General features: G+C 50.3%; 1 pseudogene; it reads left to right on the top strand.

The window, feature by feature from the left end:
- Positions 1–230: 230 nt before the first annotated feature.
- Positions 231–18,561, top strand: part of LOC106598402 (low-density lipoprotein receptor-related protein 6-like) — a 58,701-nt pseudogene continuing 40,370 nt past the window's right edge.

Below are 18,561 nucleotides of genomic sequence, written 5' to 3' on the forward strand. Positions count from 1 at the left end.
GGGTCATAGGGGTATGTTATTCTAAAAACCGAAGCACCGAGTACTCCGGCAGAAAAAAATATAGTCCCTTTCGGAATGTGGATCTTTCACACTCAAACAATTGTTACATTAGATCAGGTTTTCTGTCTTCGACCAGGTAACAAGTATCTTGACCCTATCGGTTGCGTGATTTTTTAAAATGTATTCCCCCCCAGCCACCGTAGTGATTTTGAATGTGTTGTAAATCCAGCTGGACGAGAGGGGGCTGCAATGTAATCAAGTCCAACAATAGACAGCAGAGAAAGAGACGGGAGGGGAAGGTAAAGGAGAAGGGGGGAGGGTTGGCATGTTGCTCTCAGGCAGGAGAATGAATCGCAGCGCCACCGAGCCTGAAACAGACCTAGTAGAAATGGAACTGAGAATAAGCACAGTTACATTGTAGCCCCAACAACAACAACAACAAACAAACAAACAACAAGCCCCAAATATATTGTTACAATCTAACAGTTCCGTCGGAGGAATTAGGACACAGCAATGCGAAGCCTGCGCTGAACAGGAGCGGCCGGGGTGAGAACAAGGCAGAAAGATGGGCGCCGTGCTACGGACTGTGTTGTTCTCTAGTTTTTGTTTGCTAATACGAGGTGAGTTTTGATCTTTTTTTGCTTGTTTTATTTTGTATTTATTTTTTTCCTTCCGTGGAAAGTTGGAGGAGGAGGAGGAGGAGAGGGGGGGATATGGTGTCCAGAGGTGGGGATCCTAGTGTCTAGATTTGGGGCTCTTTTCTTTGCAATGGCCTCGTTTGCTCATTAGTGGGGCCCAGTGAAGGGGATGTGATTTGTTCATCATCAGGAGTAGTTAGCTAACGTTAGCAGGATGGCTAACTACAACAATGTTTTCCCATAGCGCCTTGCTACCTGTATCTACTGTAACTAGCTAACGTTAGCAGGATGGCTAACTACAACAGTGTTTTCCCATAGCGCCTTGCTACCTGTATCTACTGTAACTAGCTAACGTTAGCAGGATGGCTAACTACAACAGTGTTTTCCCATAGCGCCTTGCTACCTGTATCTACTGTAACTAGCTAACGTTAGCAGGATGGCTAACTACAACAGTGTTTTCCCATAGCGCCTTGCTACCTGTATCTACTGTAACTAGCTAACGTTAGCAGGATGGCTAACTACAACAGTGTTTTCCCATAGCGCCTTGCTACCTGTATCTACTCTAACTAGCTAACGTTAGCAGGATGGCTAACTACAACAGTGTTTTCCATAGCGCCTTGCTACCTGTATCTACTGTAACTAGCTAACGTTAGCAGGATGGCTAACTACAACAGTGTTTTTCCATAGCGCCTTGCTACCTGTATCTACTGTAACTAGCTAACGTTAGCAGGATGGCTAACTACAACAGTGTTTTCCCATAGCGCCTTTCTACCTGTATCTGTAACTAGCTAACGTTAGCAGGATGGCTAACTACAACAGTGTTTTCCATAGCGCCTTGCTACCTGTATCTACTGTAACTAGCTAACGTTAGCAGGATGGCTAACTACAACAGTGTTTTCCCATAGCGCCTTGCTACCTGTAGCTAACTAGTTGGCTATCCGATGATTGTTAACTAACTAGTCATTTTTAATTTCCACTGTTTTGTTGGTTTGTAACATTTTGAGTTAAGTTAGCAGTGATTTTTACTAGTTGTTTGTAGTATTTCACACCTGTTTACGCTACAGGCAGATGTTTTCTGCAGTTACTGTTGTGATTTAGCTAACTATCTTTAGCCAACCAGAGAGAGACTCTGATACCTAGCTAAGTCTGCTAGCTACACTGGCTAACAATAATGTTGACTGTATATGTTACATTTTAAACGTTTTAAAAAAAGGTGCCTCCACAGATAAGACACATTTGTTGCGTACTTTCATTTTGGAAAGAGTAACTAACTAACTTATTGCAAGTCAATTATAATAAAAGTATCTAACTAGTTACAATATAAAACTGGATAGTGCATGAACCACGTTAGAACAGAGGATGTTCATTGGCATGGCTTTCATTAACTTTTTGGACACATACTACAAAGTCTTGTTGCAAGTCACTAGGCTAATGTGGATTGTAGTTCTCTAACCAGCTATAGAACCTTGACGTATTGGTATATCTGTATTTAATATTAGTTTTCCGCTGCAAGGTGACCGTGTAAACATCTGTTCAAATAATCATGGACAATCTGGATTACATCTTATTCTCACATAAACCTAATTCAATCTGGATTACATCTCATTCTCACATAAACCTCATTCAATCTGGACTACATCTCATTCTCACATAAACCTAATTCAATCTGGACTACATCTCATTCTCACACAAACCTAATTCAATCTGGACTACATCTCATTCTCACATAAACCTAATTCAATCTGGACTACATCACACAAACCTCATTAAATCTGGACTACATCTCATTCTCACATAAACCTAATTCAATTTGGGCTACATCTCATTCTCACATAAACCTAATTCAATCTGGACTACATCTCATTCTCACACAAACCTAATTCAATCTGGACTACATCTCATTCTCACATAAACCTAATTCAATCTGGACTACATCTCATTCTCACATAAACCTAATTCAATCTGGACTACATCACACAAACCTCATTAAATCTGGACTTCATCTCATTCTCACACAAACCTAATTCAATCTGGACTACATCTCATTCTCACGGTTCTCTTTCTAGTAGGGAAGGCACGTTGAGGTCACTGTGTTGAACTACGGAAGGGAAGTCTCTCTCCCAGGAGTCATACCCATCATGTCTTTGCCTAGGCGTTGCCCAGTTTTTGATATAAAAGGTTTAAATTCACCTACGAGATGGCAAAGTAGACGACAGTTTATTCAAGCCTTTGGTAGAATCAGAGGGGATCCGGTGTGAAGGCGATTTATTTTGCTACTGCCGTTCAGTGAAGTAAGTGCACTTCATATTTTATATTTATTTATTTTATTTCACCTTTATTTAACCAGGTAGGCTAGTTGAGAACAAGTCCTTTATTTAACCAGGTAGGTTAGTTGAGAGCAAGTTCTCATTTGCAACTGCGACCTGGCCAAGATAAAGCAAAGCAGTTCGACAACATACAACAACACAGAGTTACACATGGAGTAAAACAAACAGTCAATAATACAGTAGAAAAATAAGTCTATATACAGTGTGAGCAAATGAGGTAGGATAAGGGAGGTAAAGGCAATAAATAGGCCATAATGGCGAAGTAATTACAATATAGCAATTAAACACTGGGATGGTAGATGTGCTGAAGATGAATGTGCAAGTAGAGATACTGGGGTGCAAAGGAGCAAAATAAATAAATACAGTATGGGGATGAGGTAGTTGGATGGGCTGTTTACAGATGGGCTGTGTACAGGTGCAGTGATCTGTGAGCTGCTCTGACAGCTGGTGCTGAAAGCTAGTGAGGGAGATATGAGTCTCCAGCTTCAGTGATTTTTGCAGTTCGTTCCAGTCATTGGCAGCAGAGAACTGGAAGGAAAGGCGGCCAAAGGAGGTGTTGGCTTTGGGGGGATGACCAGAGAGATATACCTGCTGGAGCGCGTGCTACGAGTGGGTGCTGCTATGGTGACCAGTGAGCTGAGATAAGGCGGAGCTTTACCTAGCAGAGACTTATAGATGACCTGGAGCCAGTGGGTCTGGCGACGAATATGTAGCGAGGGCCAGAGCGTACAGGTCGCAGTGGTGGGTAGTATATGGGGCTTTGGTGACAAAACGGATGGCACTGTGATAGACTGTATCCAGTTTGTTGAGTAGGGTATTGGAGGCTATTTTATAGATGACATCACCGAAGTCGAGGATCAGTAGGATGGTCAGTTTTACGAGGGTATGTTTGGCAGCATGAGTGAAGGAGGCTTTGTTGCGAAATAGGAAGCCGATTCTAGATTTAATTTTGGATAGGAGATGCTTAATGTGAGTCTGGAAGGAGAGTTTACAGTCTAACCAGACACCTAGGTATTTGTAGTTGTCCACATATTCTAAGTCAGAACCGTCCAGAGTAGTGATGCTGGACGGGCCGAGCAGGTGCAGGCAGCGATCGATTGAAGAGCATGCATTTAGTTTTACCTGCGTTTTAAGAGCAGTTGGAGGCCACGGAAGTAGAGTTGTATAGCATTGAAGCTCGTCTGGAGGTTAGTTAACACAGTGTCCAAAGAGGGGCCAGATGTATACAGAATTTAGTTGGCATAGATAGATAGACCTATTTACAATGAATAGGTCTATCACCATGTACTTTGAAACTAGTGTTCATATACTATGGGATGTGAATGTTTTCAGTCTAGTCTGGGTTGTATTGAATTCAGTGGTTCCCAAATGGATCCCTATACCTTAAAATAGTCCACTACCTTGGACCAGGGCCCATAGGCTGGAATCCCAAATGACACACTATTCCCTATGTGAATTTGATAGTGGTAGTCACGTCTGAGTAGTATTGAGCAGTAATACTGTCCTACAGTAGGCTAGGCCCTCTCGCTCGCCATCTGGCAGCCATATTGGATGACGTGGAGGTAAAGAAAAAGCAGACTGAAAGTGGTTCAACTTTCATTCAACTGTTCTCAGAAATCACTGGTGTGTATTTTGGGGATCAGAAATCACTGGTGTGTTTTTTGGATCAGAAATCACTGGTGTGTGTTTGGATCAGAAATCACTGGTGTGTTTTTTGGATCAGAAATCACTGGTGTGTTTTTTGGATCAGAAATCACTGGTGTGTTTTTGGATCAGAAATCACTGGTGTGTTTTTTGGGGATCAGAAATCACTGGTGTGTTTTTTGGGGATCAGAAATCACTGGTGTGTTTTTTTGGATCAGAAATCACTGGTGTGTTTTTGGATCAGAAATCACTGGTGTGTTTTTGGATCAGAAATCACTGGTGTGTGTTTTTGGGGGATCAGAAATCACTGGTGTGTGTTTTTGGGGGATCAGAAATCACTGGTGTGTGTTTTTGGGGGATCAGAAATCACTGGTGTGTTTTTTTGGGGGATCAGAAATCACTGGTGTGTTTTTCTGGGGGATCAGAAATCACTGGTGTGGTTTTTTGGATCAGAAATCACTGGTGTGTTTTTTTGGGGGATCAGAAATCACTGGTGTGTTTTTTTGGGGGATCAGAAATCACTGGTGTGTTTTTTGGGGATCAGAAATCACTGGTGTGTGTTTTTGGGGGATCAGAAATCACTGGTGTGTTTTTTTGGGGATCAGAAATCACTGGTGTGTGTTTTTTGGATCAGAAATCACTGGTGTGTTTTTTGGATCAGAAATCACTGGTGTGTTTTTTTTGGATCAGAAATCACTGGTGTGTGTTTTGGATCAGAAATCACTGGTGTGTTTTTTTTTGGATCAGAAATCACTGGTGTGTTTTTTTTTGGATCAGAAATCACTGGTGTGTTTTTTTTTGGATCAGAAATCACTGGTGTGTTTTTTGGGGATCAGAAATCACTGGTGTGTTTTTTTGGATCAGAAATCACTGGTGTGTTTTTTGGGGGGGATCAGAAATCACTGGTGTGTGTTTTTTTGGGGGGATCAGAAATCACTGGTGTGTTTTTTGGGGATCAGAAATCACTGGTGTGTGTTTTTGGGGGATCAGAAATCACTGGTGTGTGTTTTTGGATCAGAAATCACTGGTGTGTTTTTGGATCAGAAATCACTGGTCTCAAGACAACATGGAGGAGGATAACTCAAGTTTGGACCTTGTTTTGTTGTTCAGAGACGTTTCAGTCTGTGAACAACAAGCTGCCTAAAGCAAGTTGTTGAATATGTTTATAGTGTTCTGGTTAGAGGTCACTACAGAGAGGAATAGATCCAGCTCTCAACCAAATGAAGGTAACATTTCTTCTCAGTTGGTTGATGTTGAAACAGACAGCGGTTGTTGCGTCTGACTTGGTTATCTGCCCCCCCCCGGCCGACTGTAAGGGTGTCGTAGTGCTGTAAGGGTGTCGTAGTGCTGTAAGGGTGTCGTAGTGCTGTAGGGGCGTCGTAGTACTGTAGGGGCGTCGTAGTACTGTAGGGGCGTCGTAGTACTGTAGGGGGGTTGTAGGGGGGTTGTAGTACTGTAGGGGGGTTGTAGTACTGTAGGGGGGTTGTAGGGGTGTTGTAGTTCTGTAGGGGTGTTGTGGTGTTGTAGGAGTGTTGTAGTACTGTAGGGGCGTTGTAGTGGTGTTGTAGGGGCGTTGTAGTGCTGTAAGGGTGTCGTAGTGCTGTAAGGGTGTCGTAGTGCTGTAAGGGTGTCGTAGTGCTGTAAGGGTGTCGTAGTGCTGTAAGGGTGTCGTAGTGCTGTAAGGGTGTCGTAGTGCTGTAAGGGTGTCGTAGTGCTGTAGGGGCATCGTAGTGCTGTAGGGGCGTCGTGAGTACTGTAGGGGCGCCGTAGTACTGTAGGGGCGCCGTAGTACTGTAGGGGCGCCGTGAGTACTGTAGGGGCGTCGTAGTACTGTAGGGGCGTCGTAGTACTGTAGGGGCGTCGTAGTACTGTAGGGGGGTTGTAGTACTGTAGGGGGGTTGTAGTACTGTAGGGGGGTTGTAGGGGTGTTGTAGTTCTGTAGGGGTGTTGTGGTGTTGTAGGGGTGTTGTAGTACTGTAGGGGCGTTGTAGTGGTGTTGTAGGGGCGTTGTAGTGCTGTTGTAGGGTGTTGTAGTACTCTAGGGGTGTTGTAGTACTGTAGGGGCGTTGTAGTTCTGTAGGGAGGTTGTAGTACTGTAGGGGGGTTGTAGTTCTGTAGGGGGGGTTGTAGTACTGTAGGGGGGTTGTAGTACTGTAGGGGTGTCGTAGTGCTGTAAGGGTGTCGTAGTGCTGTAAGGGCGTCGTAGTGCTGTAGGGGCGTCGTAGTGCTGTAGGGGCGTCGTAGTGCTGTAGGGGCGTCGTAGTACTGTAGGGGCGTCGTAGTACTGTAGGGGGTTGTAGTACTGTAGGGGGGTTGTAGTACTGTAGGGGGGTTGTAGGGGTGTTGTAGTTCTGTAGGGGTGTTGTGGTGTTGTAGGAGTGTTGTAGTACTGTAGGGCGTTGTAGTGGTGTTGTAGGGGCGTTGTAGTGCTGTAAGGGTGTCGTAGTGCTGTAAGGGTGTCGTAGTGCTGTAAGGGTGTCGTAGTGCTGTAAGGGTGTCGTAGTGCTGTAAGGGTGTCGTAGTGCTGTAAGGGTGTCGTAGTGCTGTAGGGGCGTCGTAGTGCTGTAGGGGCGTCGTAGTACTGTAGGGGCGTCGTAGTACTGTAGGGGCGTCGTAGTACTGTAGGGGCGTCGTAGTACTGTAGGGGCGTCGTAGTACTGTAGGGGGGTTGTAGGGGGGTTGTAGTACTGTAGGGGGGTTGTAGTACTGTAGGGGGGTTGTAGGGGTGTTGTAGTTCTGTAGGGGTGTTGTGGTGTTGTAGGGGTGTTGTAGTACTGTAGGGGCGTTGTAGTGGTGTTGTAGGGGCGTTGTAGTGCTGTTGTAGGGTGTTGTAGTACTCTAGGGGTGTTGTAGTACTGTAGGGGCGTTGTAGTACTGTAGGGGGGTTGTAGTACTGTAGGGGCGTTGTAGTACTGTAGGGGCGTTGTAGTACTGTAGGGGGTTGTAGTTCTGTAGGGGGTTGTAGTACTGTAGGGGGTTGTAGTAGTGTAGGGGCGTTGTAGTACTGTAGGGGCGTTGTAGTACTGTAGGGGGGTTGTAGTACTGTAGGGGTCCCGCCCCACCAGGTGTACCCCTCCTGACCCTATCCCCGCCCCACCAGGTGTACCCCTCCTGTATTTCTGTCTGTCCCTATCCCCGCCCCCACCAGGTGTACCCCTCCTGTATTTCTGTCTGACCCTATCCCCGCCCCCACCAGGTGTACCCCTCCTGTATTTCTGTCTGACCCTATCCCCGCCCCCCACCAGGTGTACCCCTCCTGTCCCTATCCCCGCCCCCCACCAGGTGTACCTCTCCTGTCCCTATCCCCGCCCCCCACCAGGTGTACCCCTCCTGTATTTCTGTCTGACCCTATCCCCGCCCCACCAGGTGTACCCCTCCTGTATTTCTGTCTGACCCTATCCCCGCCCCACCAGGTGTACCTCTCCTGTCCCTATCCCCGCCCCCACCAGGTGTACCCCTCCTGTATTTCTGTCTGACCCTATCCCCGCCCCCACCAGGTGTACCCCTCCTGCTGTATGCCAACCGGCGGGACCTGCGGCTGGTGGATGCGGCTCACGGCAGGGCCAACGCCACGGTGGTGGTCGGCGGTCTGGAGGACGCCGCCGCCGTGGATTACGTATACGCCCAGGGATTGGTCTACTGGAGTGACGTCAGCGAGGAAGCCATCAAACGCACCACCTTCAACCAATCGGGGTCCGCCCGGCGGCAGCGGCGGCATCCCAGACGGTGGTCGTATCGGGGTTGGCGTCCCCGGACGGCCTGGCCTGCGACTGGTTAGGCAGGAAGCTGTACTGGACGGACTCCGAGACCAATCGGATCGAGGTGGCCGAGTTGGACGGATCGTTACGGAGAGTTCTTTTCTGGCAGGATCTGGACCAGCCCCGAGCCATCTCTCTGGACCCGGGTAGAGGGTGAGTAGTACCTGACAACCTGTAGTAAAGTAGAGTTCAGTAGAACTACCTGGACCAGCCCCGAGCCATCTCTCTGGACCCGGTTTGGTCTGGGAGGAGGAGGAGGAGGAGGAGGAGGAGGAAAGGAGGAGGAGTGTGTTACTGAGGGCGTGTCTCACCTTTGACCCTTACCTGGATTGGGTTGCAAGGTTCCTTAAACCAAGAGCTTCTCCCCCAGTACAGGCCGGAGGACACTAGAACGTTAGGGAACAGTACAGGCTGGAGGACACTAGAACGTTAGGGGACAGTACAGGCCGGAGGACACTAGAACGTTAGGGGACAGTACAGGCTGGAGGACACTAGAACGTTAGGGGACAGTACAGGCTGGAGGACACTAGAACGTTAGGGGACAGTACAGGCCGGAGGACACTAGAACGTTAGGGGACAGTACAGGCCGGAGGACACTAGAACGTTAGGGGACAGTACAGGCCGGAGGACACTAGAACGTTAGGGGACAGTACAGGCCGGAGGACACTAGAACGTTAGGGGACAGTACAGGCCGGAGGACACTAGAACGTTAGGGGACAGTACAGGCCGGAGGACACTAGAACGTTAGGGGACAGTACAGGCTGGAGGACACTAGAACGTTAGGGGACAGTACAGGCTGGAGGACACTAGAACGTTAGGGGACAGTACAGGCTGGAGGACACTAGAACGTTAGGGGACAGTACAGGCTGGAGGACACTAGAACGTTAGGGGACAGTACAGGCTGGAGGACACTAGAAACGTTAGGGGACAGTACAGGCTGGAGGACACTAGAACGTTAGGGGACAGTACAGGCTGGAGGACACTAGAACGTTAGGGGACAGTACAGGCTGGAGGATACTAGAACGTTAGGGGACAGTACAGGCTGGAGGACACTAGAACGTTAGGGGACAGTACAGGCTGGAGGACACTAGAATGTTAGGGGACAGTACAGGCTGGAGGACACTAGAACGTTAGGGGACAGTACAGGCTGGAGGACACTAGAACGTTAGGGGACAGTACAGGCTGGAGGACACTAGAACGTTAGGGGACAGTACAGGCCGGAGGACACTAGAACGTTAGGGGACAGTACAGGCCGGAGGACACTAGAACGTTAGGGGACAGTACAGGCCGGAGGACACTAGAACGTTAGGGGACAGTACAGGCCGGAGGACATTAGGGGACAGTACAGGCTGGAGGACACTAGAACGTTAGGGGACAGTACAGGCCGGAGGACACTAGAACGTTAGGGGACAGTCCATCTGGAGGACACTAGAACGTTAGGGGACAGTACAGGCTGGAGGACACTAGAACGTTAGGGGACAGTACAGGCCGGAGGACACTAGAACGTTAGGGGACAGTACAGGCTGGAGGACACTAGAACGTTAGGGGACAGTACAGGCTGGAGGACACTAGAACGTTAGGGGACAGTACAGGCTGGAGGACACTAGAACGTTAGGGGACAGTACAGGCCGGAGGACACTAGAACGTTAGGGGACAGTACAGGCCGGAGGACACTAGAACGTTAAGGGGACAGTACAGGCTGGAGGACACTAGAACGTTAGGGGACAGTACAGGCTGGAGGACACTAGAACGTTAGGGGACAGTACAGGCTGGAGGACACTAGAACGTTAGGGGACAGTACAGGCCGGAGGACACTAGAACGTTAGGGGACAGTACAGGCTGGAGGACACTAGAACGTTAGGGGACAGTACAGGCTGGAGGACACTAGAACGTTAGGGGACAGTACAGGCTGGAGGACACTAGAACGTTAGGGGACAGTACAGGCCGGAGGACACTAGAACGTTAGGGGACAGTACAGGCCGGAGGACACTAGAACGTTAGGGGACAGTACAGGCCGGAGGACACTAGAACGTTAGGGGACAGTACAGGCCGGAGGACACTAGAACGTTAGGGGACAGTACAGGCCGGAGGACACTAGAACGTTAGGGGACAGTACAGGCCGGAGGACACTAGAACGTTAGGGGACAGTACAGGCCGGAGGACACTAGAACGTTAGGGGACAGTACAGGCCGGAGGACACTAGAACGTTAGGGGACAGTACAGGCCGGAGGACACTAGAACGTTAGGGGACAGTACAGGCTGGAGGACACTAGAACGTTAGGGGACAGTACAGGCTGGAGGACACTAGAACGTTAGGGGACAGTACAGGCTGGAGGACACTAGAACGTTAGGGGACAGTACAGGCCGGAGGACACTAGAACGTTAGGGGACAGTACAGGCCGGAGGACACTAGAACGTTAAGGGGACAGTACAGGCTGGAGGACACTAGAACGTTAGGGGACAGTACAGGCTGGAGGACACTAGAACGTTAGGGGACAGTACAGGCTGGAGGACACTAGAACGTTAGGGGACAGTACAGGCCGGAGGACACTAGAACGTTAGGGGACAGTACAGGCTGGAGGACACTAGAACGTTAGGGGACAGTACAGGCCGGAGGACACTAGAACGTTAGGGGACAGTACAGGCTGGAGGACACTAGAACGTTAGGGGACAGTACAGGCCGGAGGACACTAGAACGTTAGGGGACAGTACAGGCCGGAGGACACTAGAACGTTAGGGGACAGTACAGGCCGGAGGACACTAGAACGTTAGGGGACAGTACAGGCCGGAGGACACTAGAACGTTAGGGGACAGTACAGGCCGGAGGACACTAGAACGTTAGGGGACAGTACAGGCCGGAGGACACTAGAACGTTAGGGGACAGTACAGGCCGGAGGACACTAGAACGTTAGGGGACAGTACAGGCTGGAGGACACTAGAACGTTAGGGGACAGTACAGGCTGGAGGACACTAGAACGTTAGGGGACAGTACAGGCTGGAGGACACTAGAACGTTAGGGGACAGTACAGGCCGGAGGACACTAGAACGTTAGGGGACAGTACAGGCCGGAGGACACTAGAACGTTAAGGGGACAGTACAGGCCGGAGGACACTAGAACGTTAGGGGACAGTACAGGCCGGAGGACACTAGAACGTTAGGGGACAGTACAGGCTGGAGGACACTAGAACGTTAGGGGACAGTACAGGCCGGAGGACACTAGAACGTTAGGGGACAGTACAGGCTGGAGGACACTAGAACGTTAGGGGACAGTACAGGCTGGAGGACACTAGAACGTTAGGGGACAGTACAGGCTGGAGGACACTAGAACGTTAGGGGACAGTACAGGCCGGAGGACACTAGAACGTTAGGGGACAGTACAGGCCGGAGGACACTAGAACGTTAGGGGACAGTACAGGCCGGAGGACACTAGAAACGTTAGGGGACAGTACAGGCCGGAGGACACTAGAACGTTAGGGGACAGTACAGGCCGGAGGACACTAGAACGTTAGGGGACAGTACAGGCCGGAGGACACTAGAACGTTAGGGGACAGTACAGGCCGGAGGACACTAGAACGTTAGGGGACAGTACAGGCCGGAGGACACTAGAACGTTAGGGGACAGTACAGGCCGGAGGACACTAGAACGTTAGGGGACAGTACAGGCCGGAGGACACTAGAACGTTAGGGGACAGTACAGGCCGGAGGACACTAGAACGTTAGGGGACAGTACAGGCCGGAGGACACTAGAACGTTAGGGGACAGTACAGGCCGGAGGACACTAGAACGTTAGGGGACAGTACAGGCTGGAGGACACTAGAACGTTAGGGGACAGTACAGGCCGGAGGACACTAGAACGTTAGGGGACAGTACAGGCTGGAGGACACTAGAACGTTAGGGGACAGTACAGGCCGGAGGACACTAGAACGTTAGGGGACAGTACAGGCCGGAGGACACTAGAACGTTAGGGGACAGTACAGGCCGGAGGACACTAGAACGTTAGGGGACAGTACAGGCCGGAGGACACTAGAACGTTAGGGGACAGTACAGGCTGGAGGACACTAGAACGTTAGGGGACAGTACAGGCCGGAGGACACTAGAACGTTAGGGGACAGTACAGGCTGGAGGACACTAGAACGTTAAGGGGACAGTACAGGCTGGAGGACACTAGAACGTTAGGGGACAGTACAGGCCGGAGGACACTAGAACGTTAGGGGACAGTACAGGCCGGAGGACACTAGAACGTTAGGGGACAGTACAGGCTGGAGGATGCTGTGTTAATGGGGTCGTGAGGACTGATACAGCAGAACTACCAGGACCCACAGCTAGATGCTGTGTTAATGGGGTCGTGAGGACTGATACAGCAGAACTACCAGGACCCACAGCTAGATGCTGTGTTAATGGGGTCGTGAGGACTGATACGGCAGAACTACCAGGACCCACAGCTAGATGCTGTGTTAATGGGGTCGTGAGGACTGATACAGCACAACTACCAGGACCCACAGCTAGATGCTGTGTTAATGGGGTCGTGAGGACTGATACGGCAGAACTACCAGGACCCACAGCTAGATGCTGTGTTAATGGGGTCGTGAGGACTGATACAGCAGAACTACCAGGACCCACAGCTAGATGCTGTGTTAATGGGGTCGTGAGGACTGATACAGCAGAACTACCAGGACCCACAGCTAGATGCTGTGTTAATGGGGTCGTGAGGACTGATACAGCAGAACTACCAGGACCCACAGCTAGATGCTGTGTTAATGGGGTCGTGAGGACTGATACAGCAGAACTACCAGGACCCACAGCTAGATGCTGTGTTAATGGGGTCGTGAGGACTGATACAGCAGAACTACCAGGACCCACAGCTAGATGCTGTGTTAATGGGGTCGTGAGGACTGATACGGCAGAACTACCAGGACCCACAGCTAGATGCTGTGTTAATGGGGTCGTGAGGACTGATACGGCAGAACTACCAGGACCCACAGCTAGATGCTGTGTTAATGGGGTCGTGAGGACTGATACGGCAGAACTACCAGGACCCACAGCTAGATGCTGTGTTAATGGGGTCGTGAGGACTGATACGGCAGAACTACCAGGACCCACAGCTAGATGCTGTGTTAATGGGGTCGTGAGGACTGATACGGCAGAACTACCAGGACCCACAGCTAGATGCTGTGTTAATGGGGTCGTGAGGACTGATACAGCAGAACTACCGGGACCCACAGCTAGATGCTGTGTTAATGGGGTCGTGAGGACTGATACGGCAGAACTACCAGGACCCACAGCTAGATGCTGTGTTAATGGGGTCGTGAGGACTGATACGGCAGAACTACCAGGACCCACAGCTAGATGCTGTGTTAATGGGGTCGTGAGGACATGTGTGCATTATCTGTTTGCTCCTGGGGGTGAAGGAGTTAAACCCTGGTATGAACTGTGATTGGACGACTTGAATTAATAACAACGTGACCAGGTAGGAAGGGGGAGGAGTCTTCTCTGACATGGCGGAAGGGGGAGGAGTCTTCTCTGACATGGCGGACGGGGGAGGAGTCTTCTCTGACATGGACGGAAGGGGGAGGGGTTAGTGACACGGTAGAGCGTCAGCGAATCGTCTGTGTCGTATGCGTTTCTGCTCTGAGGTCCAGATCTCGGGTCGAGAATCCTCTCTCTCGCTCTATTGGACGGAATGGAATCCTTCTTCCTGGTTGCTCTTAGTAACCTAAACATCACGATGGTAGTGTTGCTGTTGATCCCCTCGTCCGGATTTACACGGATATGTCTGTTCCTTGTCTAGATTTACACGGATATGTCTGTTCCTCGTCTAGATTTACACGGATATGTCTGTTCCTCGTCCGGATTTACACGGATATGTCTGTTCCTTGTCTAGATTTACACGGATATGTCTGTTCCTCGTCTAGATTTACACGGATATGTCTGTTCCTTGTCTAGATTTACACGGATATGTCTGTTCCTCGTCTAGATTTACACGGATATGTCTGTTCCTCGTCCGGATTTACACGGATATGTCTGTTCCTCGTCTAGATTTACACGGATATGTCTGTTCCTCGTCCGGATTTACACGGATATGTCTGTTCCTCGTCTGGATTTACACGGATATGTCTGTTCCTCGTCTGGATTTACACGGATATGTCTGTTCCTCGTCTGGATTTACACGGATATGTCTGTTCCTCGTCCGGATTTACACGGATATGTCTGTTCCTCGTCCGGATTTACACGGATATGTCTGTTCCTCGTCTAGATTTACACGGATATGTCTGTTCCTCGTCTAGATTTACACGGATATGTCTGTTCCTCGTCTAGATTTACACGGATATGTCTGTTCCTCGTCTAGATTTACACGGATATGTCTGTTCCTCGTCTGGATTTACACGGATATGTCTGTTCCTCGTCTGGATTTACACGGATATGTCTGTTCCTCGTCCGGATTTACACGGATATGTCTGTTCCTCGTCTAGATTTACACGGATATGTCTGTTCCTCGTCTAGATTTACACGGATATGTCTGTTCCTCGTCCGGATTTACACGGATATGTCTGTACCTCGTCTAGATTTACACGGGGCTAATATGTTGCTTAGAGATTTACTGTCTACTGGACAGTTTACTCTGTTCTGGTCAGTGGACACGGCTGTAAACACTTTGTTTACTCTGTTCTGGTCCAGTGGACACGGCTGTAAACACTTTGTTTACTCTGTTCTGGTCCAGTGGACACGGCTGTAAACACTTTGTTTACTCTGTTCTGGTCAGTGGACACGGCTGTTTACACTGTTTGTTTACATTTCACCAGTCTGTGCTCTGTGGTGAGTGGATGAAATAGGTTTGTCTCTTTCCGTCGTTCGGCGAGCCATCTGGGACAGACACTAATCTCTGTCACATACATTTAGGTGGGTCACATAGTTTCCATTTTGAATCAGCTGCTTGTCAAATCTCCAACTCAAATAAGTCTTTGTTCAGCTGAGATGAGCTGCAGTCGAAGTCGGAAGTTTACATCCACTCAGGTTGGAGTCATTAAAACTGGTTTTTCAACCACTCCACAAATTTCTTGTTAAACAAACTATAGTTTTGGCAAGTCGGTTAGGACATCTACTTTGTGTGTGACACAAGTCATTTTTCCAACAATTGTTTACAGACAGATTATTTCACTTATAATTCACTGTATCACAATTCCAGTGGGTCAGAAGTTTACATACACTAAGTTTGACTGTGCCTTTAAACAGCTTGGAAAATTCCAGAAAATGATGTCATGGCTTTAGAAGCTTCTGATAGGCTAATTTTATATCCACTGTAAAACGAGTCCTATATCGACATAACCTGAAAGGCCGCTCTGCAAGGAAGAAGCCACTGCTCCAAAACCGCCATAAAAAAAGCCAGACTACGGTTTGCAACTGCACATGGGGACAAAGATCGTACTTTTTGGAGAAATGTCCTCTGGTCTGATGAAACAAAAATAGAACTGTTTGGCCATAATGACCATCGTTATGTTTGGAGGAAAAAGGGGGAGGCTTGCAAGCCGAAGAACACCATCCCAACCGTGAAGCACGGGGGTGGCAGCATCATGTTGTGGGGGTGCTTTGGTAGGATCTGGACCATCCTGTATTGTCCAGGCTGTATTTAGGGCGTTATATTGGTAGGAGCTGGGCCATCCTGTATTGTCCAGGCTGTATTTAGGGCGTTATATTGGTAGGATCTGGACCAGCCTGTATTGTCCAGGCTGTATTTAGGGCGTTATATTGGTAGGATCTGGACCAGCCTGTATTGTCCAGGCTGTATTTAGGGCGTTATATTGGTAGGATCTGGACCAGCCTGTATTGTCCAGGCTGTATTTAGGGCTTAAAATTGAACAGGGTGCGAGGGCCAGTCCCCCCTGAACAGGGTGCGAGGTCCCCCTGAACAGGGTGCGAGGTCCAGTCCCCCTGAACAGGGTGGTAGGGCTTCAGTCCCCCTGAACAGGGTGCGAGGTCCAGTCCCCCTGAACAGGGTGAGAGGTCCAGTCCCCCCTGAACAGGGTGGTAGGGCTTCAGTCCCCCTGAACAGGGTGCGAGGTCCAGTCCCCCTGAACAGGGTGGTAGGGCTTCAGTCCCCCCTGAACAGGGTGCGAGGTCCAGTCCCCCCTGAACAGGGTGGTAGGGCTTCAGTCCCCCCTGAACAGGGTGCGAGGTCCCCGGTCCCCCCTGAACAGGGTGGTAGGGCTTCAGTCCCCCCTGAACAGGGTGCGAGGGCTCCGGTCCCCCCTGAACAGGGTGCGAGGGCTCCAGTCCCCCTGAACAGGGTGCGAGGTCCCCGGTCCCCCCTGAACAGGGTGCGAGGGCTCCAGTCCCCCCTGAACAGGGTGTGAGGGCTCCAGTCCCCCCTGAACAGGGTGAGAGGTCCAGTCCCCCCTGAACAGGGTGGTAGGGCTCCGGTCCCCCCTGAACAGGGTGGTAGGGCTCCGGTCCCCCCTGAACAGGGTGGGAGGGCTTCAGTCCCCCCCTGAACAGGGTGGTGGGACTTCAGTCCCCCCTGAACAGGGTGGTAGGGCTCCAGTCCCCCCTGAACAGGGTGGTAGGGCTCCAGTCCCCCCTGAACAGGGTGGTAGGGCTCCAGCCCCCCCTGAACAGGGTGGTAGGGCTCCGGTCCCCCCTGAACAGGGTGGGAGGGCTTCAGTCCCCCTGAACGGGGTGGGAGGGCTCCGGTCCCCCCGGCCCCTGGTTTAGCAGGATGGTTAAGGTGGAAACGTAGCGCTGTGATGGGTTTAGCAGGAGGGTTAAGGTGGAAACGTAGCGCTGGGATGGGTTTAGCAGGAGGGTTAAGGTGGAAACGTAGCGCTGTGATGGGTTTAGCAGGAGGGTTAAGGTGGAAACGTAGCGCTGGGATGGGTTTAGCAGGAGGGTTAAGGAGGAAACGTAGCGCTGGGATGGGTTTAGCAGGAGGGTTAAGGTGGAAACGTAGCGCTGTGATGGGTTTAGCAGGAGGGTTAAGGAGGAAACGTAGCGCTGGGATGGGTTTAGCAGGAGGGTTAAGGTGGAAACGTAGCGCTGTGATGGGTTTAGCAGGAGGGTTAAGGTGGAAACGTAGCGCTGGGATGGGTTTAGCAGGAGGGTTAAGGTGGAAACGTAGCGCTGGGATGGGTTTAGCAGGAGGGTTAAGGTGGAAACGTAGCGCTGTGATGGGTTTAGCAGGAGGGTTAAGGTGGAAACGTAGCGCTGGGATGGGTTTAGCAGGAGGGTTAAGGAGGAAACGTAGCGCTGGGATGGGTTTAGCAGGAGGGTTAAGGTGGAAACGTAGCGCTGTGATGGGTTTAGCAGGAGGGTTAAGGTGGAAACGTAGCGCTGTGATGGGTTTAGCAGGAGGGTTAAGGAGGAAACGTAGCGCTGGGATGGGTTTAGCAGGAGGGTTAAGGTGGAAACGTAGCGCTGGGATGGGTTTAGCAGGAGGGTTAAGGTGGAAACGTAGCGCTGTGATGGGTTTAGCAGGAGGGTTAAGGTGGAAACGTAGCGCTGTGATGGGTTTAGCAGGAGGGTTAAGGTGGAAACGTAGCGCTGGGATGGGTTTAGCAGGAGGGTTAAGGTGGAAACGTAGCGCTGGGATGGGTTTAGCAGGAGGGTTAAGGTGGAAACGTAGCGCTGTGATGGGTTTAGCAGGAGGGTTAAGGTGGAAACGTAGCGCTGGGATGGGTTTAGCAGGAGGGTTAAGGAGGAAACGTAGCGCTGGGATGGGTTTAGCAGGAGGGTTAAGGTGGAAACGTAGCGCTGTGATGGGTTTAGCAGGAGGGTTAAGGTGGAAACGTAGCGCTGTGATGGGTTTAGCAGGAGGGTTAAGGAGGAAACGTAGCGCTGGGATGGGTTTAGCAGGAGGGTTAAGGTGGAAACGTAGCGCTGGGATGGGTTTAGCAGGAGGGTTAAGGTGGAAACGTAGCGCTGTGATGGGTTTAGCAGGAGGGTTAAGGTGGAAACGTAGCGCTGGGATGGGTTTAGCAGGAGGGTTAAGGTGGAAACGTAGCGCTGTGATGGGTTTAGCAGGAGGGTTAAGGAGGAAACGTAGCGCTGGGATGGGTTTAGCAGGAGGGTTAAGGTGGAAACGTAGCGCTGGGATGGGTTTAGCAGGAGGGTTAAGGTGGAAACGTAGCGCTGTGATGGGTTTAGCAGGAGGGTTAAGGTGGAAACGTAGCGCTGGGATGGGTTTAGCAGGAGGGTTAAGGTGGAA

The sequence above is a fragment of the Salmo salar genome, unplaced genomic scaffold, assembly GCF_905237065.1.
Source record: "Salmo salar unplaced genomic scaffold, Ssal_v3.1, whole genome shotgun sequence".
NCBI classification, from domain to species: domain Eukaryota; kingdom Metazoa; phylum Chordata; class Actinopteri; order Salmoniformes; family Salmonidae; genus Salmo; species Salmo salar.